Source organism: Triturus cristatus, chromosome 12, assembly GCF_964204655.1.
Source record: "Triturus cristatus chromosome 12, aTriCri1.1, whole genome shotgun sequence".
NCBI lineage: Eukaryota > Metazoa > Chordata > Amphibia > Caudata > Salamandridae > Triturus > Triturus cristatus.
This window is the reverse complement of record NC_140595.1, coordinates 685439125-685465591: the sequence shown is the minus strand read 5'-3', so window position 1 is coordinate 685465591 and position 26467 is coordinate 685439125. Positions and strand designations below refer to the sequence as shown.

Genomic DNA, 26467 nt, shown 5'->3' with positions numbered 1-26467 from the left:
CTACTGGATGAAACCATCAGTGATTTGAAGAGGTTATCTCAACAGGCCTTTATTCAAAACGTTACCAGAGAAATGAAATTTGCTGTGGAAGTAAAAAATCCTGGTGTGGGGGTGGAGATAAGTAAGCCCTGTAAGAGATGGCAGCTCTCTACACTTGTTATGCAAAGCCCGACTTGACTCCCGTAGCACTGGGACACACCCACAAGGCCCCTCACCAGAACTGCCTACGCTACCGGACCTGCTGGCTACCACTCCACCTGTGTGGTAAACTGCGACATTGCGGTACCCCAGGGGGTGCAACTAGATCCGAATTTCAGGGAGGGGGAGAGTGGGGGGGGGTAGCTCAAGACTCAGGGCTGGCCCTAGTCGCGCACGGTGCAAGTCTTTTTTGTCACCCCTCCCCCATTTCCTCCTTCTCCATCAATTCCCTCACTACCACTCACCAACAATGCACCTCATATCTCTATAGCCCCTTTCTGACAAACATTTCATTTTTATAGGGCTACTCGTAGTTTACTCCCACTCCGTTCTGTGATCTACATGGTAAAAGTTCTTTGTAGCAGGCACATTAACCCGCTGCGTGGGTGATAGGAGTGCCCATGTAAGTGCACGGGGAGCGATGTGACAGAAAGTAGGGTGAGAGGATTGACTGCATTTTGAGTGAGGTGACCATATGAATTTGGGTGCGGACGTAAGTGCAGGGACGAATGAATGTATGGTTAGTGATGGGCTTGTTTGAGTGAGATTGCAGAGTGAGCAGTGAGGGGGGAGAGGCGAGTGGAGTGTCCCATGACTGCAGGGTGAGTAGTGTGCTTGTGACTGCAGGGTGAGGTACAGGGTGAACAGCCAAGTGGATTACAAGTGCAGAGTGATCACTGTGTGCAGAGTGAGCAGTGTGCTCATGTGACCGCACGTTAAGTGGAGGGAGAACGGTGTGAGTTCATGGCATAAGTGCTGTGTGGTCATTGTGAGTGCAGGGTGAATCGTGCAAGTGCATGGTGATCAGTGTGAGTGCATTGTGATCGCTGTGAGTGCAGGGTGAGTGTGAAAGTGAAGGGTGAGAATGAGGAGTGCGTCTGAATGCAGGGTGCATTCCCAGACACTTGAAGTAACTCTGCATGTTATTGAGGGCTGGAGTAGGGTTTCAAATACAAGTTAAACTATTACTAATATGGCATTATTCAGAGACAGGGCTGGGCTGGCTCTAGCGGGCACCGGGCGTTTTCTGAGTGGGCCAGAATTGTGGGGGCCGGTTTTGGACGGGTGGGGGCCGTTTTTGGTACAGGGGGCCAGTGCTGAAATATCGGCTCCCTGTACCAAAAGCAGCTGCAGTGTTTTCATCCCCGCCCACCTCCCCTACGGGGGGGGAGGTGGGGGGGATGAAAAACACTGCAGCTGCTTTTGGTACAGGGAGCCCTTTCAGCCCTATGGGCGCTGCACGCCTGCTGTGCCCCCCACTATGCTTTGGAGGGCTATGTTAAAACACGTCATGAAAGCCCTAAAACAACTTTTCTTTTTAGAGGCAGTAACTGGCTAACACCCATTACCGGCGCACAACACCACCCCCCCACTTTCTATGTTAACAACTGCCTGCACAAGAACCCTGCAGAGCTAAAGTCCATTAAGGTGTCTGTGACAGTCATGGGATAGTCCACGGAGGCTACAGAACTCAAAAGTTTTCCCAATCACAACTAGCCCATACCAACTTAAGGTATTGGACTTGGACACAAGAATGGACTGGGAACCAGACCTGGGCTCAGGACAGTGCAACCTACAAAGTAGAGTGATGATCCTAGAGGGCGGTGCAGGCAAGATAACATCCACCTCATCGGGGGGGCCAGAGACTTAAGGGCCCAACACTAAGCAATTCCTTACTACCTAGATTCAGACTTTCCTGAACACCACCTTTAATACACCCCCTAAGCTCTAGAGTGTGTATATCGGCTAAAAACACGATAAAAAACCACTCCAGATAACCCTCATCCGCTTACAGCCTGTCTCCTGAGCCCCGACCAAGCACCTAACATTCTTCAATTATTCCGCCAACATGGCCCTTATCTTCATAGTGGACAGAAAATTAAAGTGGCGACTGCCACCCTCCTTCAACAGCAGATCCACAAACGTCAAACAAAATTAAAGACCAAAGGTATACACTATGGCCTCCTAGACCCAGCAATCAGGCTTTTTACATTTAAAGGTGTCACCAGTGAGTACTCTGACATCACTCTCTTGGAACGGTTCCTGGACTCGATTAGCGACCATGCAATGGAGACGGGCTGGGACTCCTGCCTCTGCACCCCAAGAAGCACTAACCATGAACATTTCTGCCCCCTTTGATGATTCAAAGGACCAACAAACGCTTGAGGACATCTACCAGCAACACTTAAACTCCTAAATCCCTCAGGCAGAATGGTCATTCCCCCGGAGACCGGGACAAATCCTGATCCCTGCTAAAACCAAACAGATATACCTCTTGCTTTCTCCAGAGCATCCCCAGTGCCTCATGTATTATGCCTTCATGTCAGGCATAACTACCACTCCCAGACTAAAGTTCACCTGACTGCATTTTCCACCAAGGATCAATGATAGTATCTCTTCTTTTTCTCGCCTCTTCTGACCCCAACCTATTGCAGGATGTGCCATCTACTACAGACTATGTGGGCAGTCATTGCACCCAGAAGCCTTTTAGGCAGTGCTCTCCCTCAATGCTCCGGGAATAAGCAACTATACCAAATGCAAAAAGGTGTGATCTTTCTTGGCTGCCAATAACCCAAACATAATGATACTCCAGGAAACCCATCTGATGGAGGCCGAATCTCTGAAGCTCATAAAAGACTGGATGGGGACAGAGCTATATGCCTGTGGCAAACCCTCTAAGGAAGAAGGCACTGTTATCCTGGCTGCCAGAGTTATTTCGACATGGTCGGACAAAGCGGGCCAGTTTTTGGTAGCGGAGCTGGCAATACGGCCATCTCAGCGGGAAACAGGCATTACAACACGGCCGTTACCATGCATAATCATTACCACGCAGGATAAACACATATGCCTTTACCTTGCATGCCTTTACAACGAATATATATATATATATATATATATATATATATATATATTTTATCTACTGGCGGTCGCCAGTAGATAGTTATAGTTAGGACCGTGTTTCCATAGGAAATCCGCAACATTCTATTTGGAATAACTTTGGCGCCGATTGACGAATCCTCGCGAAATTTTCAAAATAGGTGGGGCGCTTCGCTCCGCTCCTTCCCTGAAAGTCTCGGGGGCTGAGAAAAAAGGGGGGTCCCAAAACGCGTTTTCCCCATGCATTTTTCCATAGGACCTTTAGTCCAAGCTACAGCCCGAACGGCTGAACAGAATTACTTGAAATTTGGCAGAGAGGTAGTCCTCAGGTCAGGGATGGTGTAAATCTTTTCAGTATTTCCTGAGAAAAAAGCATTTAAATCAATATATATATCTATAAGCGCGCACCGTGCGCGTACGGTAAAACTTACCGTACGCGCACGCTGCCGTGCGAGAGCGCGATTCTGATTGGTTGTTAGATCTTAGTAAACATTCGAATCGTTCGAAACCAGGAAGTGTCGGCCGCCATTTTGTCTCTCGCAGTCTGAGGGGGTGAAAAACAAAGGTGGAGAACGTGAAAAGGGGGCATGGTGGACAGTTCCTGACCCCCTAGCCTTTGTCAGGGGGTCCCAGAAGGACCCCCAAGGGCAAATATTTCCTTAAATTTTTTTGCAAAAAATCACGGAGTACGCGTAGCGTGCGCGTACGGTAGAAACGGAAAAATTCCGCGAACTGCGTAACGTGGGCGCGCGGTGAAAAACCTTAAAAAAAAAAAAAAAAACAACTTAGCATTTAAAAAACCTTGCAAATTCACTTAAAAAACCATAGGCTTCACACATGTTATAGTTAGCTGGACATTTCACTCGTGAAAAACCATTGAAATTCCCCCGTTATAGTTAGTGCAGGCAACTATAACTCACGCGACCGCAATCCTCTGCTGATGACGTCAGATATTACATCACTGATGACATATGTGTCTTTCTGAAAAATAAATATTTGTAATATATGTATAGCTAAAGATTAATGGAAGAAGACATGAGTAAAGAAGTGTCTAAATACAGTGATGTAATATCTGACGTCATCAGCAGAGGATTGCGGTCGCGTGAGTTATAGTTGCCTGCACTAACTATAACGGGGGAATTTCAATGGTTTTTCACGAGTGAAATGTCCAGCTAACTATAACATGTGTGAAACCTATGGTTTTTTAAGTGATTTTGCAAGGTTTTTTAAATGCTAATTCCTAACTATAACATGTGTGAAACCTATGGTTTTCTCAATATATATATATATATATATATATATATATATATATATATATATATATATATATATATATTTTATTACGAATATTCCTCCGCTGACTTTCACCAAACGGCTCTCCCGAAGGATGGACACAGACCCAGAAATTTGTGCAAAGTTATTCCTTTATTCCTTTGTCGCCATATATTTATATATATCCAAGTTTTCCCATTAAGGAGAGCCACAAACAGGTAGGTGAATCTTGTGTTTTAATGATAGAAGCTGCAGCACAGTGGAGACAAATCTTGCCAGTTATTAAAGCAGCCTGACGCGTTTCATGCTATGCAGCATTTCTTCATTATGGCACTACAGAGACCATCAGGCTCAGTGAGAGCCGACGCCCACTGGGGCGGGTCATCGATATGAAAAGTACTGCAAGGTGCGACACGCTGTTTAAATGGACTGCCTCTGAAGAAATGCTGCATAGCATGAAACGCGTCAGGCTGCTTTAATAACTGGCAAGATTTGTCTCCACTGTGCTGCAGCTTCTATCATTAAAACACAAGATTCACCTACCTGTGTGTGGCTCTCCTTAATGGGAAAACTTGGATATATATATATATATATATATATATATCCAAGTACATCTGCTCCTTCTGGACAGCTTGCCCCGTGGAAAGTGGCGTACACGCCAGCGAAGCAACTGGCAATAATATCCAATATACCAAAAGTTCAGTGCGCTCTCAGGCAAGTAAACAGCACAACCAACGAGTGATGGTGACCAGGTTTATTCCAGGACGCGTGTCGAAACGCGTCATGGAATAAACCTGGTCACCATCACTCGTTGGTTGTGCTGTTTACTTGCCTGAGAGCGCACTGAACTTTTGGTATATTGGATATATATATATATATATATATATATATATATATATATATATATATATATATATATATATATATATATATATATATATATATATTCACTGAAAAAACCATAGGTTTCACACATGTTATAGTTAGCTGTACATTTTACTGATAAAAAACCAATGAAATTCCACCGTTATAGTTACTGTAGGCAACTATAACTCACGCGACCGTAATCCTCTGCTGATGCTAATACTGTATTTAGACACTTATTTGCCCATGTCTTCTTCCATTAAATTTTAGCTATACATATATTACAAATATTTTTTTTTCATAAAGACACATGTCATCAGCAGAGGATTACGGTCGCGTGAGTTATAGTTGCCTACAGTAACTATAACGGAGGAATTTCATTGGTTTTTTATCAGTAAAACGTACAGCTAACTATAACGTGTGTGAAACCTATGGTTTTTTCAGTGAATTTGTACGGTTTTTTAAATGCTAACTTACTTTGCGCCATTCGTGGCGTGCGCGCCCACTTAACGCAGTTCGTTCCGTGCGCGCGCGCTTCGCGCACCGTGCGCGCACAGTGAGCACGCGGTGCGCTTCGCGCACCACGCACCCACTTTACGCAGTTAGTGCCATGCACGCACGGTGGTCACGCGGTGCGCGCAGCGCACCGCGTGCCCACATTATGCGAGATGGGCCATGTACGCACGATGCGCTTCGCGCACCGTGCGCACATGGGGGACGACATATGCGCATCGTTGTGAAATGTTTTGTTTATTAATTTCAATTATTTCATAAGCCATGCACAAATGGTGCCCTTCGGGCACCATTTGCACATGGGGTGCGGAGAGAGTGTGGATATTATTATTTTTTTTAAATTTTTTTACCGTACGCGTACGGTAAGCGTAATCGGCGATTTTTCGAAAAAAAAAAAGAATTTTTTTTTTTTGGCCTTGTGGGTTGTTTGGGGGCCCGTATATCATTGCTGGGTGATTATTATTTCAATATACTGCCCCTTTACCCATTTTTGGGCTTCATTTATGCTGCCCTACTCAGAGTGCGAGAGAGAAAATGGCGGCCGCCGCTTCCTGGTTTCGGCCGATTCGAATGTTTACTAAGATCTAAGAGCCAATCAGAATCGCGCTCGCAAACGTCACCGTGCGCGTACGGTAAGCGCACCGTAAGCGCACCGTAAGCTGGCTCAGATATATATATTGATTTAAAGGCTATTTTCTCAGAATCTACTGAACAGATTTACACCAAACCTACAAAAGGCACTTCCTTGACCTGAGGACTACCTCTCTGCCAAATTTCAAGTAATTCTGTTCAGCCGTTCGGGCTGTAGCTGTGTCTAAAGGTCCTATGGAAAAATGCATGGGAAAAACGCGTTTTGGGACCCCCCTTTTATCTCAGCCCCCGCTTGAAGAAACCCCCCGAGACTTTCAGGGTAGGAGCGGAGCGTAGCGCCCCACCTATTTTGAAAAATTCGCGAGGATTCGTCGACCGGCGCAAAAGTTATTCAAAATAGAATGTTGAGGATTTCCTATGGAAACGTGGTCCTAACTATAACTACCTACTGGCGACCGCCAGTAGGTAATATATATATATATATATATATATATATAAAATCTACTGGCGGTCGCCAGTAGATAGTTATAGTTAGGACCGTGTTTCCATAGGAAATCCGCAACATTCTATTTGGAATAACTTTGGCACCGGTTGACGAATCCTCGCAAAATTTTCAAAATAGGTGGGGCGCTCCGCTCCTACCCTGAAAGTCTCGGGGTGATTCGTCAAGCGGGGGCCGAGAAAAAAGGGGGGTCCCAAAACACGTTTTCCCCATGCATTTTTCCATAGGGACCTTTAGTCCAAGGTACAGCCCGAACGGCTGAACAGAATTACTTGAAATTTGGCAGAGAGGTAGTCCTCAGGTCAGGGAAGTGCCTTTTGCAGGTCTGGTGTCAATCTGTTCAGTAGTTCCTGAGAAAATCAAAAGTAAAATCATATATATATGTGGGCGGAGCCTAACCACACATCTCATCCTGAGATCTGATTGGCTGTCAGCACTTCATCCAAGAAGTGTTGGCAGCCATCTTGGGACCAATATACATGATAGCACCTCATTAAAAATCATTGCAGTAAATAGAAGGTTTTAAGACTTTAGTTACATTATAAATCATTTGTTGATGGTACCATACTCATTTTAGGAATTGTGGTATGTTCTAAGGTGATTTCACCATGTGAAAAAGCCTTCTGCTGGGATATCATGATTGAGAGAAAAATATTCTTTCATGCTTTTCCCACAGAGGTTTGGAAGGTGATCTATAAGCTAAACTGAGAGCATATTTTCTGTAAATTCACATTATCTTTCTCAGTCATGTGAGAATGAAGTCTGACATTCTCAGTAAAACATGTACATCCAACAAGGGCAGAGACTGTCAGTTGATTCCTTTGTGTTCTACTACAGCTTCCCAGAGTGTTCCAAAGAACAACTAGAGCGCTAACAGTCCTACTTATGATAAACGTATGGCACACCTGAAGCCATCTTGCTTGGATTAAAGTGGTAACTCTTAAAACATTTAATTTAAAAAGGAACAAAATGAGGGGGTTCATTTTTCCATAAAAAGTATGATTAGTGCTGCAGAAAGAAAAATTAGGGCACATTTTGAGTGACTTCTCAAATCCTCTTCTATTTCATTAAACAATTCTGACATGCAGACTGAAACATGCACTTTCAATACCAGCAGCAGTTTTCCCTGGTGAGCAGTAGCTTTACTACAGTGATCTAATGAGCAAAAAGAGTGCTAACATTCTGAATTTATGGCAAATGTGTGACACATCTGAATGCCTTCTTGATGGAATCAAAGTAAAAAACTGAAAGTATTTCCTACTGAGGAGACTGCAGTAAATGAGGAAATTAGGAAACTTCATAACAAATAAATCTCCCAAGATGGCCACCGGAGACAAAAGAGCCGAAATGTAGCCCAAATATCACCCAGATGTAGCCCAAGTATAGCCCAATGACAGAATGTCCCAGAGTGTTCTTAAAAACAACTAGAGCGCTTACTGTCTTCATTATGACAAAAGTGTGGCACACCTGAAGCCATCTTGATTGGAATAAACTGGTTACACTTAAAACATTTAATTTAAAAAGGAACACAATGAGGGGGTTCATTTTGCCATAGAAATTATGATTAATGCTGAAGAAAGAAAATGAGGGCACATTTTGAGTGACTTCTCAAATCCTCTTCTATTTCATTAAAAAATTCTGACATGCAGACTGAAACATGCACTTTTAATACCAGGAGCAGACTTCCATGGTGAACAGTAGTTTTACTACAGTGATCTAATGAGCAACTAGAGTGCTAACATTCAGAATTTATGGCAAATGTGTGACATATCTGAATACCTTCATGATGGAATCAAAGTAAAAAACTGAAAGCATTTCCTACTGAGGGGACTGCAGTACATGAGGAAATTAGGAAACTTCATAACAAATAAATCTCCCAAGATGGCCACCGGAGACAAAAGAGCCGAAATGTAGCCCAAAATCACCCAGATGTAGCCCAATGACAGAAGTGTGCAAAACACTTATTATTTTGTGTTTTTGCAGTGTTATATAGTGCAGACTTGTCAGGTATTGGAGTGCTTTACATGAGCATTGGTTACATCACACAAGAACAAATTCATTTTGGTTGTAGACATGGGGAGATCAAGTGATTTGACCAGAATCACAGAATGTCGAGCTGAAGCAGAAACTCCAACCTGGTCCCCAGTTGCAAAGTCTGCAGTTCTGGAAGTAACACCACATCCTCTCCCCTAAGTGCAACATTTAATCAAGTGGTCAACTGGATAAAAAAACATAAAGATAACAAATAATTTAAAAGTGCTTTGTCGCTATTTGAAAACTCAGAAAATATGTCCTTATTTTAGTCTTTTAGAGCACTAACCATAATTTTGATGCCAATAAGACCCTCTCATATATGTAATTTCTAAAGGAAATGCTCTAGGTATTACAGTTTTGATTACATCAAGATGACGTCAGGCGTTCCACACTTTTGTAATAAATATAGAATGTTAGCAATCTAGTTGTTCATTAGGATACTGTTGAGAGGCAGAGGCCAGGGGCACAGACTATTGAATGCAGGTAGGAGGGTGCAAAGGCAACAATTTAACCACACTGAGCAGGCAGGAAGGGCCATGGCAGCACAACAGACTATGGAGGGCAGTGGAAAGGGGGGCAGGGGCAACAAACCAACAATACAGGACTTGCAAGAGAGGCTGTGGCAAAGTAATAGACCATTGTGGGCAGAAGGAAGAGGCAATGGTAGTACAACCATACATGCCAACAGACCCGATTCAGCCAGGAAACGTCCAATGTTTTTAAGCTCAAATGGGCTTTATTTGATCTGTCTCCTGTCTACAATCTCCTCTTTTTCAATGTAACTCAAAGGGGAAAATCAATACCCCAGCTTTTTTTCAAAATCTCCCTCTTACCAAGTTCAAAATGTTCGCAAGTTTGGTACATTGGATCATGGAAGGAAATGGGGTAGGGACATGGACTTGGATAACAGAGGACAGGAGGGACATGGAGAGGTGCACCAAACTGACCCTGCAGGGCAGGCATCAGGGTTTGCAGCAGCATAATACACCACACAGGGCATGCGGGACGGGAGTGCAGCACAACAATCCATAGAAAGCAAGAAGGAGGGGACAGGACCATGCACATGGACAACAGAGAACAGAGGGGCAAGAGGCAATGGTAGCTAGCTGACCATAATGGACAGACAGGAGAGAAAGCTGCAGCATAACAGACCATAAAGGACAGGAGGGACGGATCAGGGGCATTACAATGGAACAGACAAGCCAGGAGGGAGGGAGTAGGGTCTGCACATGTAAACAGAGGGCTGGGGGCAAGGGGGCAGGGCAGGAGCAGCAAGATAGCCATGGAGGTCAGGCAGGATGGGCACTAGAAGCAAGACACACCATGAACAGCAACAGTGAGACTGTGATGGCATACACACAGATCATGGAGGGAAGGTGGGAGGGGGTCAGGGGCAGCTAACTGACCACACAGGGAAGGTGGGAGGGGCCATGGGAGCACAGAAGACCATGCATGGCAAGTGGGAGGGTTAGTGGCAGCACAATGGCTATGATGGGCAAGAAGGAGGGTGCAGGGGCATGCACAAAGGACGATGGAGGATAGAAGGGAGGGTCAGGACCTGTGCACAGACAAGAAAGTTCAGGGGAAGGGGCCTCACAACAGACCGCACGGGGCAGGCAGGAGGAGCAGTTGCAGCACAACAGACGAGGGAGGGCAGAAGGGTGTGGCAGTACAATGGACCATGTGGACAGGAGGAAGAGGATAGGAGCATGGCATGTGGACAGGCAGGGTGGAGGTGGCAGGGACAGGTTACAGTCATCTGACAATGCTAGGCAGGTGGAAGGGGAGTGGCAGCTCAACAGAACATTCAGAGTAGATAGGAGTGGCAGGTCCATGGAACATGGTGGGCAAAAAGGATGGAGCAGGGGCATGCACAAAGACATCGGAGGGCAGGGGGAAGGAGAATAGGGGCAGCAAGCTAAGCACAGAGTTTAAGCAGGAGGTCAATGATGGGGCATAGAATTGGGCAATGGAGGGCAGGAGGAGTGGACTGGTACATCATACTAAATTGAGGGCAGTGGCAGCACATCAGACCATGCATGGCAGGAGGGAGGAGGCTAGTCCATGGATTCACACAACAGAGGATAGGGAGGAGGGGGATGGGGCAGCAAGCTAACTGTTCAGAGAAGGCGGGTATTAGGAGCTTTATTGTTTTTAAAACGTGTGTCTGTGCGAACTACTTAAAATATGAACAAGTATGCAGCATAATCTCACTTTTATTCAGGAAGAAGAGGACGTTTGTGACTGTGACTACGGGCTCACTTGGCAGAAACACCCCCTGACCCTCCACCCCCTATCGCAAAATGTAATGCCCGTGAAAAGGGTAGGTGAACACAGTGTTATATAGAACATAGTCCTGAGAGCACGATTGAAAATGAAAACTAGATATAGTGTATGGTATAAACTATGCACCAAAAAGTGTGATATAAGATGAACCGGGCGTGAAACATAATATGCAATACATTGTGCGCAATGACAGATTCATTGGAGAGCGCGAGATAGCACAGGCACTAGCGCGTGCTATGCGATATGCGCCTTGGAGTGTAATATGCACAGGGCAGTGTTGTGTAACCTAACTAGTCTCTAAAGTTGTAATATAAAATATGTGCTGGGGAGTGTAACGTTGCATAAGCACTGTGACAAAGATATGGATCCCAGATTGTAATATGTATGGCATAGCACTGTGCGTTATAACATAGGCATCGAGGAAGGCACGTTAGATGGGGCAATATAACCCGTGAGAAGACAAGTGTGGCATGACATATTCACGGGGTGGTGTTACAGTGCACATGGGCTAGAGAGTGTCATAGCATATGCACTAGCTAGTGGAATACAACACAGAGGTGTGTGGCACTCAGCAGGCAATGGTGGGTGTAACACAGCATTGGGCTCTGCCAGGAGCGCGCTGTGAATCTCAAGTGATGTTCGTCCCCTTTCCAGAGAGTAAAATAAAAAGTATTACACATCCGGCAGTGGATGTGTGTTTTATTAATCGTGAGGGGGGTTTCTTGCATAGTTTGGTCGAATTTTTGTCGAATCCCCTTTGAATGGCTTGGTGTGCATGTGTATTAAATGTGCCCGTCAATAGCTACCCATGTTTGTATAAATAAACGACAAGGGTGTCTACCGGGATTAGGCACGGAAGGGCATCAGACATGTCAGAGCTTCACTAGTGGTGTAAATACATTCCACGTGGATTCATTGTATGCATAGTCGCCTTTTAATGAATATCACGCAAATCGTCATGGTGATAGGTACGTACGGTTTGTCCAGCATGTCCTAGGTGTGTCTATAAATATATATTTTTTAAAAATAATAAAAAACAGTGGCCGGCCCTGGGGATTGGGGTCAAAAAAATATAATTAGGAGACAGGCCCTGGGGGATGGGGTCATCAGGGCCAATAAATTAGAATAAGAAGGGAACCACACAGCCACCCTTCTTACAAAATTAAAATAAATAAAAGACTGGCATTGTGCCGGAGGCGACGCCCCCTCCTTGCAGCACTCTGCAAACGCGCCCCCTGGCGAGTTGTAAGTTGGGGAATTAATTCCTCTTCAATACTGAGGGTCCCTGGGGGCTAACTAGCCCACCAAGTGCTTCCAGTAAGCGCCACTGAGCTGCATTGCAGAGAGGTGGTCCAGGCCGTGCCACTTTTCACACCTCTCTGCAACGCAGCTCTGTGGCACTTACTGGAGGTACCTAGTGGGCTAGTTGGACCCTAGGGACCCTCAGGATTCAAATGAACTTAATCTCCCAACTAAAAACGGACACAGGGCGTGTTTACACAGTGGTGAAGGGAGGGGACGGGGCCTGAGTTAACGTGTGCAAAAACGCCCTGTGGCCTGTTTTAAGAGGTAGTTTTAATCCCCCTGCCCTATTATATACTAGGGGCTTACAGAGGTCATGCTAATCACAGGGGGACCCCAACGCATAATGTTCCCTAGTGTATGTAGGTGTTTTCACTGTATTCTAAGTGTCTTTTAACATAGCACTGGCTCTAGGACTGGTTAGTCAGACTCAGTTACCACCAGCATCCGTCTGAAAAAGTTGAGGGTACAGGATGATTTTGCAACAAGGCTTCTTTCTGCACTTTTTTTTTCTTTCTGTACATTTTTTCTTCTTTCTTCACATGTCCTATCTCTGTAGGCATAGTTAGAAATTAGCATTTAAAAAACCTTTGAAATTCACAGAAAAAACCATAGGTTTCAGGCACGTTATAGTTAGGAATTAGCATTTAAAAAACCTCAGAAATTCACTGAAAAAACCATAGGTTTCAGGGGTGTTCTAGTTAGCTGGACTTTTCACTTGTACAAAACCATTCAAATTCCCCCGTTATAATTAGTTCAGCTAACTATAACTCGCGCGCCCGCAATGCACTGCTGATGACGTCACATATTACATCACTCATGACATGGTCAGTGACATCACTCATGACATCTCAAATGACATCACTGATGACATCACTGATGACATCATCCTTGTGATAGAGTGGCAGACCTCCTCTCACCCTAATATAACCTTTGATACACACATTCAAAAATAGAGACTACAATTTTCAAAACAATGGACATACCAATACCAGTTACAACAACCTCTTCAGTAATTCTAAGATCCACATATACATCCACTCATTCACCAACAGTCCTATACAGTGACTCATACATGTACTCACTCATCATATGTACTCATACACCTATACATCCTGTTACACAATGCCACTCATCCATAGAGTTACTCACACACATAGTCACTCATGCTAATAAAGAATCAAACCTACATTTACTTGCATATACAGTTATACACACACTACCACACTTACTTCTACGGAAACTTACACATACTTAGGGGCAGATTTATGTTAACTGGCGCATCCCTGCATATCAGCAGGGATGCGCCAATTATTATGCGCCACAGCTGCGCCACCATGGATGCGCCGCATTTATAATGCGGCGCACCATGGGGCAAAAACGGCACAGATGCGTGACGCATCTGTGCCGTAAAAGTGGCGCATTGCTGGAGTTGCGTCACAAGCGCGACGCAGCTCCAGCAATGTTCTGGGGGGCCCTATCTGTACAATGCTGCGTCAATCCTTACGCCTGCTTCAAGCAGGCGCAGGGTTTTGACGCAGCATGGGCCTAAAAGTGACTGAGTGAAATCTTGTAGATTTCACCCAGCCACTTATAAAGGCGTTCCTGCGCCGGAACGCCCCCACCTGCCCTGGAACGCCTACATGTGGCGCAGGGCTTTACAACGTGACGCATCTCCCAGATGCGTCACGTTGTAAATACCCCGCACCATGGCGCAGGATTTGCGCCGCTGCTGCGTCACAAAAGTGACGCAACGGCGGCGCAAAAGTGGCGCAAGTGCAACATAAATCTGCCCCTTAGTCTTTTAAACAATCACTTATAGAAACACATACTTATTCATACAGGAACTCTTTCAATCTCTCACTCTCACATATACTCACTTATATACACCAATAGTCACATATACTAGTTTAAAACATATGTAGTTACTCATAAAGACACTATTGAGACAGTCATTCACTCACTAACACACCCATACACACACTCATCCACCCATACAGTCCTGCACACATGCTGTCTTCAACACATACAAACAGTGAGTCACTCATTCATGCAACTATGCACTACGTAATACCCCCCACCGAACCATGCAGACACTCAGACTGATACTCAAAAAACCAACTAATAACCTATATAGACACCCATGTAGCTACTCACCAACCCTTGCAGCCACTTATACACAAAGTGAGAGACTGATACAGATATTTACATATTTAAACATTACTCACTAAGCCATGTATTCACTATGATGCACTTAATCAGTCAGTTACACAATCAATTTTTCAAAAACAAATCATCCATTTAGACACTTATATACCCATTTATTCTTCCATCGACCTTGAGATATACATATATAAAACATATTTAATTTTCAGAAAAACACACATTCACTGGATGATGTCATCAGTGATGTCATCAATGATGTCATTTGAGATGTCATCAGTGATGTCATGAGTGAGGTCACTGACCATGTCATGAGTGATGTAATATGTGACGTCATCAGCAGTGCATTGCGGGCGCGCAAGTTATAGTTAGCTGAACTAACTATAACGGGGGAATTTTAATGGTTTTGTACAAGTGAAAAGTCCAGCTAACTATAACACCCCTGAAACCTATGGTTTTTTCAGTGAATATATATATATATATATATATATAGAAATTGTGCAAATATTTCTATAATGTAAATAGGAATCAAACACCAATGCCCTTGAAGGACAGCACCGAGACCGCTACCAATATTTTAACAGTAGCAGACATGCCTCTTCTTCAACATCTAGAAGAATTGAATCAAGAGAGGAGTCAGATATCTCCTACTGATGCAGCCACAGGTTCAAATATAAATATATTTTCAAAAACGCAAAGTCCCTTCAAACCGAAATCAATCTTTCTACCAATGATGCCCAGAGACGGCATAGACATTTTTTCAGAAAATGTGATCAAAGATCTGAAAGAACTAGCCACAATGAGTAGCAAGCAGTTCAGAACAAGTCTGAATAAAAATATCTTTGAATACAACAATTTAATGAATAAGATCAAATCCAGGAATGACATTATGGTGAGATGGTCGGACAAAGGAGGCAATATAGTCCTGTGGCCTACAGACATGTATCAGCAAGAAGCAATGAAACAACTTCAGGACCAAGACTGTTACTGTCGCATCAGCTCCACATACTCGACAGGAGTTAAAGAAAGATTTCATGTAGCACTATACGATTGGAAGAGAATGGGTTTGTTATCTAAGGATGAGATGGAGTTTTTAAAGAATGATTTCCCAGTAACACCGGAATTATATCTCATTCCAAAAATTCACAAAGATCCACTGAGTCCCCCTGGGAGACCGATCATCTCAGCTATTGGAGGGCTATTTGAAAATACGAGCAGGTACATTGACCACTTCCTTCAGCCCTTTGTTCGGAGTCTACCAGCATACATAGGAGACACCAGAGACTTTTTGAACAAAATTGACAATCATCTATGGAGTGACAACTATGTGTTTTTGACGTTGGATGTACAAAGCTTGTACACGAGTATCAGGCACAAAGACGGCTTGAACGCCATGGCTTTCTTTTTAAGCAAAAGAGAAATGGAACTTTACCAACACACAGCCATGCTATTGGACATGACAAAGTGGTGTTTAAACAATAATCTCTTTCTGTTTGATAGGTTGTATTATAGACAGATCCAAGGTACAGCCATGGGTACCTGCTTCGCCCCCAGTTATGCTAATTTGCATATGGGCTGGTGGGAGGAGCAGGTACTCAGGCATCAATATCACCAAGAAATGTCAAACAACATCAAACTGTATACCAGATACATAGATGATATTTTTATTTTGTGGGAAGGTACTGAAGAATCTGCTATCAAATTTGCTATTGATTTAAACCAAAATGATCTAAACTTAAAATTCACATGCACTACCAGTAAAGAGATGATTCATTTTCTAGATTTAGAAATATACCACATGAATGAAAGGATAGAGACAAAAACATTTAGAAAATTAACATCAGGGAACTCCATACTACACGCTAGTAGTTTCCATCCGAATAAACTTATTCACAACATTCCATACGGTGAATGCTTGAGGATGAAAAGAAATTGCAGCTCTGTCACCTCTTTCAATCAAGCTAAGAAAGAACTCTTTACCAGACTTAGTCATAGAGGATATAATGAACCAATATTGACTAAAGCAGAGAACAAAAGTGCAAAAATTCAGAGAATAGAGTTACTGAAACCAGACAACAAGAAAACGTTAGAAGAGACAGGAGATTATCATAAAAAGACACCCCCCAGACTCATCACTGGTTACAATCTCTATCACAACAACCTAAGAAAAATACTGCTCAGACATTGGCCATCAGTACGAAATGATCCCGTAATAGGCGAGTTATGTAAAAAACCACCGCAAATTACATTTAGACGGGCCAAATCTATGCGCCAAGAACTTGTCTGTAACTCCCCTAGAGCGAGTGCCAAAACTGAATGGCTTAAACCGCAAAAAGGATTTTTCAAGTGCGCAAAATGTAAGGCATGCAAGTATGGGACTAACACCCGCAGCCTTACACTACCATTCAGGAACACTCCGTTTGAAATCCGCAGCTACTACACTTGTAAAACCGAGTTTGCGGTTTATGTCTTAAGGTGTACTTGCAATAAGTTTTACGTAGGTAGTACCATTCACCAAGTACACGTAAGAATATTGCAGCATCTTCGTGCCATTAACAAGGATGATCCAACTTATCCGGTGGCCCGACACATAAACACCATACACAATGGCAGAAGTGAAGACCTCTCATTCTTTGTAATAGACAACATCCCTAAAAACAACAGGGGAGGGAATAGATTGTTGTCTCTACGCAAATTGGAATCTAGATATATCATGTTACTAGACAGCAAAATCCCTACAGGATTGAACGCTGACGAAGCGTTAAGTGTACATCTGCAATAAGTATTGTACTTCATATCAAGTTAATTTAGAAAATTATGGGTTCTATTTCCTCTCTGTCTATCCTAAATCCACTCCACCTACACAGGTAGCACCTTAGGCAAGCAGATATTCGTTTCTTCCTTTTTGTTGTCTCTCAACCGATGTTAAAAGATCGACTAATGGAATCATATGTTATCACTACCCACTGGGGTCAAATTTATTTAACATAGTTGTATTCTTTGTAGTCGACTACATGCAAGTTTAAATGTATGAGTATTACACTCGTATTTGATTTGTGTAAACTTTTTTCTTTTCTTGTTGACATAATGAAAGAAGAATTTTTTCTATGTCTATTACCAAACGGTTGTGTAACTATGGCAACAAAGGATTTAAATAATGTGGTAAATGTGCTGTACCTGTGTTCAGTGACCAAGGCGGCGAGTCCGTCGAAACGCGTTTGGGCATTTTGCTGTAAATAAATATTTTTCTTTGACGAATTTCCCACGGAGTCAGCGCCTCTTCATAAACAGCTTGAACTGGATTGTTGAATATATATATATATATATATATATATATATATATATATATATATATATTTACAGGGACATTATAGTTCGGCTGAGATTTCACTCGTACAAAGCCATAGAAATTCAGCAGTTGTAGTAACCAGAGCTAACTATAACTTATGTCCACACAATGCACTGCTTTTCACCTCACATATTACATCAATCATGACAGGTCAGTGACATCACTGATGACATCATCAAGTGAGTAAGTGTTTTTAACTGTTTATGGGTGCTAAACATATATACTAACCTACTACAAAAGTTAGATTAGTATACTAGTTGTGCTACTAATGAGTGATACTATCTCACGTGTGATCTGAGAGGGTGTATGACAATCAGCGTGTGAGTGGCTGTATTGTGTGTGTGAGTGCATGCATGACTGTACTGGCGAGTGGACTTCTGACTAGGTCTGTAGGTATGTGAGTGGTTGTGGAAGTGTGCGAGTGGGTATCTGAGCGAGTGTGAATGGTTTTGTGTGTGAGTGGCTGTATACGTAGGTGTGTGAGTGGCTGTATACGTAGGTATGCGAGTGGCTGTATATGTAGGTAAGTGAGTGGCTGCGTGGGTAAGTGGATGTGTGATTGACTATGTTGGCTGGGTTAGTGGGTGGTGTGTCAGTGACTGCATGGGTGAGTGAGTGTGTGTGAATGACTAGGTTTCTGACTGAATAAATCTGTATTTGTAAAGCGCAAACTACTCACACTTATGTGTCTCAAGGTGCTGGGGGCCGTCGTGGAAATTAAGTGAGCTATTGCCCAGAGTCACATGGTGCTGTGCTAAGCTGCCGCCAGAGCCGGGGATCGAACTGTCAACCCTGTGCTCCGAAGTCAGCTGCCCTGTCCGCTGCACCACACCTCTCCACTGAGTGGGTTTGTAAGTGGCTGTATTAGTGAGTGAGTGGCTGTTTCAGTGAGTGTTTTTTTAAGTGAGTTGGTGTAGAATGGTTGCATTGGAGTGTGTGAATGACTATTGGTGAGTGAGTAGATATGAGAGGGCTTATATGAATTTGTGAATGGGTATGCAAGTGGATGTGTGAGTGCTTGTAAGGGTGAGGGGTTGGCTATGTTGAGAGGCTGTATGGATGTACAAGTGGATGCATAGGTGAATAGGTTGGTGTGAATAGTTGCATGTGTAAATGAATGACTGTGTGAGTGGCTGTGAGGGTGAGTGACTGCCTGCATGCGTTACTGTTTAGGTGAGTGAATGGTTGCATCAGTGGCTCTATAGAGGTAGGAGTTGATGTGTGAGTACTGTTATGGGTCTGTGAATGGGTATGTGAGTGGTTGTGTGAGTGAGCGTAGAAAGTTGTATGGGGTGTGAGTCTGATGATGTCAGTGATGTCACTGATCATGTCATGAGTGATGTAATATGTGCAGTCATAAGCAGTGCATTGCACGGGCATAAGTTCTAGTTAGCTCAGGTAACTAGAACTGCTGAATATCTATGGTTTTGTGTGAGTGAAATCTGAGCCCAACTAGAACTTCCCTATAATCTTTGTTTTTTAAGTGAATTTTTAAAGTTTTTTTAACTAGTAGTCACATTTGCAGAGTGGTGGAGAAATGAGGCAGGTCCTCCGACCAGTTCTCAGCAATCCCGCCATGTGAGACTTACTGGAAGTAGCAAAAGGATGTTGACTGTCCTTGAGGGCCAAGAACCCCAAGAGGACTTCATCCCCCCACACTAGTAGCGCGCCACAAGGTGCATTTGCAGAGTGGTGGAAAAAGGGGACAGGCCTTCTATGAACTCTCAGCAATCCCGCTGTTTGTGACTTACTGGAGCTAACAGGAGAGATAGTTGGTTCCCAAGGATCCTCAGTAGCCAAGGGGACTTAATCTCCCAACAAGTTCTGCACCAGGAGGCTCCTTTGCAGATTGGTGGAGAAAGGGGGCGGGGCCTCGTGCGACTTTCCTGGGCCGGACATTTTTTTTTTTTACTTTTTGAACTTTTATTAGGGGAGGGAGGCAGTGTGGTCCCCCCCCTTCCCCAGGCCAATTTAGTCTCGGGGATCCCATCCCCAAGGCCTGGCCATTTTTTGGGGGGTGGTTGGTAATAGGGGAGGGGGGCAGTGAGGTCCCCACCACCGGGGCAGATTTCGGCTCCAGGGACCCCATCCCCCGGGCCCAGCCTTTTATTTCAAATATACAAAATTGGGGAGGAGAGCTGTGCCGCCCCCCTCCCTAGGCTGATTACGGCCACGGGGCCCCATCCCCTGGTGCCTGGCCATGTCTGCTGGGTGCCCCCGCGGCACCCAGTCTCCACTTCAACCGCGGGGGAGCCAGAATGCCCCAGCGGTCCCTGCCTCCTGCGGGAGCCAGCATTGCTTTCAGACATAGTGAGCTGCTAAACATGCAGCTCCCTGTGTCAAAGTAATTCTGCTCTGCTTCCAGCAAGCAAGTACATTTCTGAGCTCTCGCTTGCGTGGCTTAACGTCTTTTCTGAGACTCCGCTCAAGCCAAGTCCCAAGTAGGCTGGCAACACTTCCTGGTTTGAAGTGTTAGCAGCCAATCAGATTTGAGCACGGGGACTGTCAAATCCTCCAAGGATCTGCGTCCCTTAATATACAAATTTGAACTTTGGTTAATGGCTATAAAACTACTGAATGGATTTACACCAAATTACAAAAAGGCACTTCCGTGGGCCAACAACTACCTTTCTGCAAAAATTAGTTTAACCTCTTCATCCTCCCCCTCTTTTCTCAGCCCCCGCTTGACGGATCACCCTGAAACTTTCCATACGCAACAAGAATCACCGGCACACGTATTTTGGAAAATTTCGTGATGATTCGTCAACCATTGCCAAAGTTTTAGGCAAGTTAAAAAAATTATTTTCCTTTGGAAACTAGAACTACCTACTGCAGACCGCTAGTAGGTTATATATACTTATATAAAAACTATATTATTACACACCTGGCCAGTGCCAAGTGTACGTTGTGCAGGTCACAGCATATGAAACCTCAAGCCTCCACACTCAGTAAACCCTTCGTCAATTAAGGGTAGGCGGCGTGCTATAATCTCCAAGTGGAAAGGTGGTGGGATGTAAGCACCCTCTATTGAGCTTCAGCCAAACAGTGGAATTAGCGGTGTGCATCAGAGCCGGAGCCACCTTGAAAGGAGGGGCTTTGGGCAATTGTCACCTTTGCTATGGTGCTGCTTGATAATTAGTGAAGCAGGGAGGAGAGATGGGCATGCCTCTACACAGTCTACAGGTCCGTGTGCTAAATTAATTTAGATTCAGTTTGTAATATATTGTTGCATTAACCTTGTTTTTTTTAAATGACATTTTGGAGTACTGGCGCACGTGTCGCTAGGGAAACATTTATAATTGTGGACTTCCGGGGAACTTCTTAAAGCTCTGGGCTCTTACCCACTTCCCCCCTGTAACGATTCCTCATTAACTCCAGTCTGTTCAACCCTTTCTCTTTTAAAAACAAACGGTTTATCTCTCAGACATTTCAGCCTCCGCCCTTGCCTGTAAGCCTGTTCTGTGTTTAGTACCAGCGTCGGACGAACACCTAGTGATTCTTGGCAAATTAATTAATCTACTAATGCCTTAAAAAAACAATGTAATTGGCGCTCGTGTAAAAGCGCTTGGATACCTTTGGGTTTGCGGTACATAAAACTTAACAAAAGATAGGAGTGGGGTAAAACATGAAACCAATTGAGCAGGGGTTTGGCGAGGCATGGAGAAAAACGCAAAACCGGGCGGCAGAGACATCTCACAAAGAGAGAGAAGGAAGAAGCAGAGGGGCGAGAAGAGAAACTATATTTAAATCCATGGAGAAAAAAATGTGTCAGACAAAAATATGACCAGTGTGCCCATTTATTTCATGTGTTACTTTCAAAGAAATTCGTGTAACACAATTACAGATTAAATATACTCAAGATCGTCCCTTCAAAGATTTCCATGTCTCCCCTTCGGGTGTTTCCTGCAGACCCCAGATCTCCGGTTCTCGTACCACAGAGGGGGGCTCAATGCCCCCCAACCCCTAGGCTCATATACTTGCTGGAGCCTCACAGGTGAGGGGTTCTCTCCTGTGGTGGGCGGGGCTCAACTGAAGCCAAAGCACTTAAATAGGAAGAGTGCCAACGAGCCGACGTAGGAGCTTTATGATTGAAGGAGTTTAAAACATCCAGGCGAGTCTTTAAAACTTTGGCTACACTTCCTCTTGGAAGATGAATGTGCCTCGAGGCACACGGAGCGCGAGGAGCAGAGCTGGAAGTGAGTCTCAGGGGGGGCACTGGAGTAATTATCGGGGATAACAAGGCCCTTTCTTTGATCATACCAAAGAAGTCCTGAACACAAGATAGGGTGCCTTGAGCTCCGAGGAGCAGGAGAGGAGCTAGACGGGAGCATCAAGCAGGGTCCAGGGCTGTGCTCGGAAGGACGTTAATTAGGAGAAGGTGCTGAGAGACAGAGTGCCTGCCCAGACCTATCCGCCCTACCCTTAACAGTGCCTCCTTCCCAGGACCCGTCTCTAAGAACTTGTACAGCCTGTACTTGGTCCCTTGGGATGCGTAGACGGGCCTGGAAGGTGGGCCTGGGAGGAGCCGTCAGCCTAGAGAGCCCCAGAAGCGGCAGAGGCTCTTTAAACCTGAGCACAAATGTCAATACAATACAAAAACAAGCGCGGCTGTGAAAGCCAATATAACGATCAGGAAAGGAATGCAGCTGGCAACGCGCACCGCTGCTCGCTCCCGAGACCCCTAGGCCAGGGGAGTGAAAGTTTTTAGGGAAGACGGCACATGCACCCGTCTTTGGCCATTTGGTGCTTTCAATTATTGAAAGCCACACGCAAAGGCCAATGGGATGTGTGGGAGGAGGCAGACCCACACGGAGAAGTCTCTTGGAAGTCTGAAGTGATTCCAAGAGCCCTCTCCTAGAGCACTCAAGTGCTGCGCTAGGCGAGACCTAAAAAGGGCCCCTATCTGGGACAACAAACTACAACAGATAGCAAGTGCACTAGTACAAGGGGAGACATGGTCGAATATAGGCACTCTCAAAGCGGACAACTGCTTCAGAATGGGACTCTCAAATAATTTCCTTCACTAAGAGACAAAATCCACCACGATGCCAGACAGCAATGGAACATCTGCAAAGGTCTCACTGGGTATCTGGAGCCCTGCGGCCACTGTCATACTCCCTCTCCGGTTCTGTCACTCGTGTCTTCTTGCATTATTAGAGCACACACACTTGGCTGTCCGAGGACTGTAAAAAACGTCACCCGAGGAACACCACTTACAACCACTGTGGTCGCTTCGGAGAGAGAAACGGTGTACCACAGAGTACCTGTAAGATGACTGGGACAAACTCAAACACCCATGTCAGAGAGCTCTGGGAGGCAAAGCTAAAACAGAGCTTTTTTTAAGCTCCTAAATTGGACCCCAAACAGACACACTGCACCAAGCTAACCTTGCCCCTAGCTTGTTTGCGATGTACACACCCCTAGTGGGACATTGTGCACCTTGTTTACTCCTATAACTCCCCAGGGGTGCTAGACCCAAGTCATAGACACCATAAACACTTACAATGCTTTACATCTGTGCCACTCCCGAAAACGGATTTCCCTCACGTCCATATCAGCAGATCTTTCTTTGAACTGCAGTGCAGTGAGGGGGGGGGGGGGGGGGGGGGGGGGGAAGAGTTACTCTTGCTGCACCACCGCCGTGAAGGTAATGGCCATCACCGCAGGAGTCTGGTTCCATCAGCCGTGAGGGAAACGGCTTATCAGAACTACAGCTCCCAGCATCCCTTGCCTCGTCGCCCCGCTCCGACGCTGTGCAGCACGCCAGGAGGCGCTGTATCTTCACCCTCAGCCTCCAGCAGCGCGGGACGCCCATATCAGCAGATCTTTCCTTGGACTGCAGTGCAGTGAGGGGGTCACTCTTGCTGCACCACCACACCACTGCCGTGATGGTAACGGCCAGCGCCGCAGGAGTCCGGTTCCATCGGCAGTGAGGGGGAACGGCTTACCGGAACTACAGCTCCCAGCATCCCTCGCCTTATCGCCCCCGCTCTGACTCTGTGCAGCGCGCCAGGAGGTGCTATATCTTCACCCTCAGCCTCCCGCAGCACGGGCTGCGCCCAGGTGAAGCCCGGACCCAGGGCAGGCCCATCCTTGCCCGTCATGCCAGCTAGAGGCAGGGCAGGGCCATCCCCCTTCTGTTCGTTGACCAGTGCTGGCCCACTTGGGAGGATACAATATTGGTACTGTTTGGTGACATTCCCCATTCCCCTACTTATATAGTGGGAACACTTGTTAACTGTCCGCTGTCTAGCTGAGCTGAACTGTGTAAATCTCCTTGAGAACCACTATCATTTTGTAGAGATGGGGAAAAGAAAAACCATGGAAGGTGGGGGAGCCGGGGGTTGTTTTGGCGCGGGTGGTAAAATCCGTAAAGGGAATACGGCTAGGAAGGCAACTAAACACCCAGGCAGCAATTGTGTATTAAATTGCATTGACACATTAATTGAGGAATGCGAGGATCTACTAGTAGGTGAGCCAAATCTGCATGTGGTTACGGACAAGTCCCCGATCAGCATAGCCCACTCTACTAGGTGTAGCCCAAACAATTGCTCTGTTATCCCCAATATGTTCCTTAAGCACAAAAAGGGTTCTAAGTAAAACAAGGAAGAGAGCCACTTAAACTCTGGTAGGAAGGCAGATCCCACTGTTAGCGCTCCAAGTTCCTCTGAAACTGATGATAATCAATCATTAATAATTGATCCTATAGTCACCTGTACAAAAAGGATATGCTATACTGTCCAATCCCCAGGGGGAGGGAAGCACACAGCGTTTAGAACCACTATCTGCTAACATTGCAGAGCAGGTTGAAAATCGTACACGAGACATACAGGAAGTTCTCCTTGTAGTCCACTCGCTTCGGGCCGAAGTAGGGTCCATGAAGGCCATGATGGAGAACTTAACTATGATTACTCTCTTGACACAAGGAAGGACTTCCAGCATTAACTGTGCAGCATATAGTGACATCACTCCACACAGCCAATCAATAGCCCAGGCAAAATCATCTGCCCCTCAAACTAGTGAGATACAGAGCAAAATGATCCCCATGCGTAGTGAGGTGGTCAAGCAGAATATTCCCTCTCCAGTGATCCCTATTGGAAGTAATGCACCAGCCAACATTAGAACTACTTCTGGGTCTTCATTCACAGATACACTAAGAAAGCAGTCACTGCAGGGTAGGAGTATAAACACTGGTACATCCATAATCAAGCAATGTATTACTCAAGAAGGGAGGGGGAACCGTGCTATTGCCATTTATTTATTTTTAAAAACATGTTTTTATTGTAGAGTTGTAAACTAGGCATCCAGTAAGTCAACCTGTACACGCACGACATCTCAAAGCTCATCTGTCGTTATAACAATGCACACAGCCATTCAGCCCACATCTCGGGGGCCGGGCGGCGTTCCATCACAGTGACTCAAAGTGTCAAGGCGATCACCTCACAGAGATGTCAGGTCAACAGCGTAATATAGTATCTGCTTTTATACCCATCAAACTCCCTCCCCACAAACGCCGCCAAATATAGTCAGCCACTCAGAGTTGGCTGCACCAGGATTATCCTTATCCACAGCACCGGTCCACATTAGCTCCCTCCCGGAGGCGCAGTTCCTACGGCCTATCCCATATCACATTAGAGGCTTCCAAGGAGAGCTGCTCTGGAACCCCACTCCCTGCTGGTCCTTAGTCAGAGAGCCGGTCTGCCGGCGCTCTTATTATCCCTACAACTATACCCCATGAACTCCCCCCCACCCCTCCCACCCCCCGACTGCTGCTGCTGTGGGTTATACTTGTGGGTTCTGACGCTATGGCTTGCCATTTATCGGGTTTCGCATGTGGTCTCTCAAGCCTCAGGGAACCCCGCCTTCCGAATGTTCGTGCTCCGCACCCTCCAGCAGGTAGTCTTGCAGAGCATGTACTATCATCTCCCAAGCCCTCGCCCACTCCAAGCCCTTTTCATTACCTGTCTTGACAGCCTGTCGCCTTCTGAGCACACTCTCACATCCAGACCATTTCAACAGCTCAGCCGTCCATCTAACTGAGGGGCCCTCCCGGGATTTCCAGTGCCATGTAATTTCTCTCTGGGCCAACATGAGACCTAGGTCAATGAATTTGCTTGTCACTTTCGTCTTAGCCGTGTGGGGGAACCAGAGCAGGAGACATGCCGCCATGTCGAATTCTACCTCCCGGTCCGTGACAGTGTTCAAAAGCTCTCCCACCTCAGCCCAATATGTCCCTAGCTTCGGGCACCCCCACAGTAGGTGGTCCAGCTCGGCCCCAAGCGCTAAGCATCTCGGGCACGCCGCATCCTGCACCTGAAAGTATCGTCCAATCTTTCCCGGGGTCATGTAGGCCCTATGTAGGATGAAGAAATGTACCTGCTGAAAACGGGCATTCCTGCTACCCTTCCACGTCCTTCGCAGAATATGGCTCCAGACCGTGTCCGGAATGGGTTTGCCTAGGCTTTATTCTCAGGTCTCCTTCAACGCAGTGAGCGGCTCTATCCCCTCCTGTAGCA

At 45.4% G+C, this 26467-nt stretch overlaps 1 protein-coding gene across 1 annotated transcript in view; it reads right to left on the bottom strand.

Annotated features, from left to right (window-relative positions):
- PELP1 (proline, glutamate and leucine rich protein 1) overlaps positions 1–26467 on the bottom strand; it is a 400761-nt gene that overhangs the window by 179329 nt on the left and 194965 nt on the right. The window lies entirely within an intron of this gene.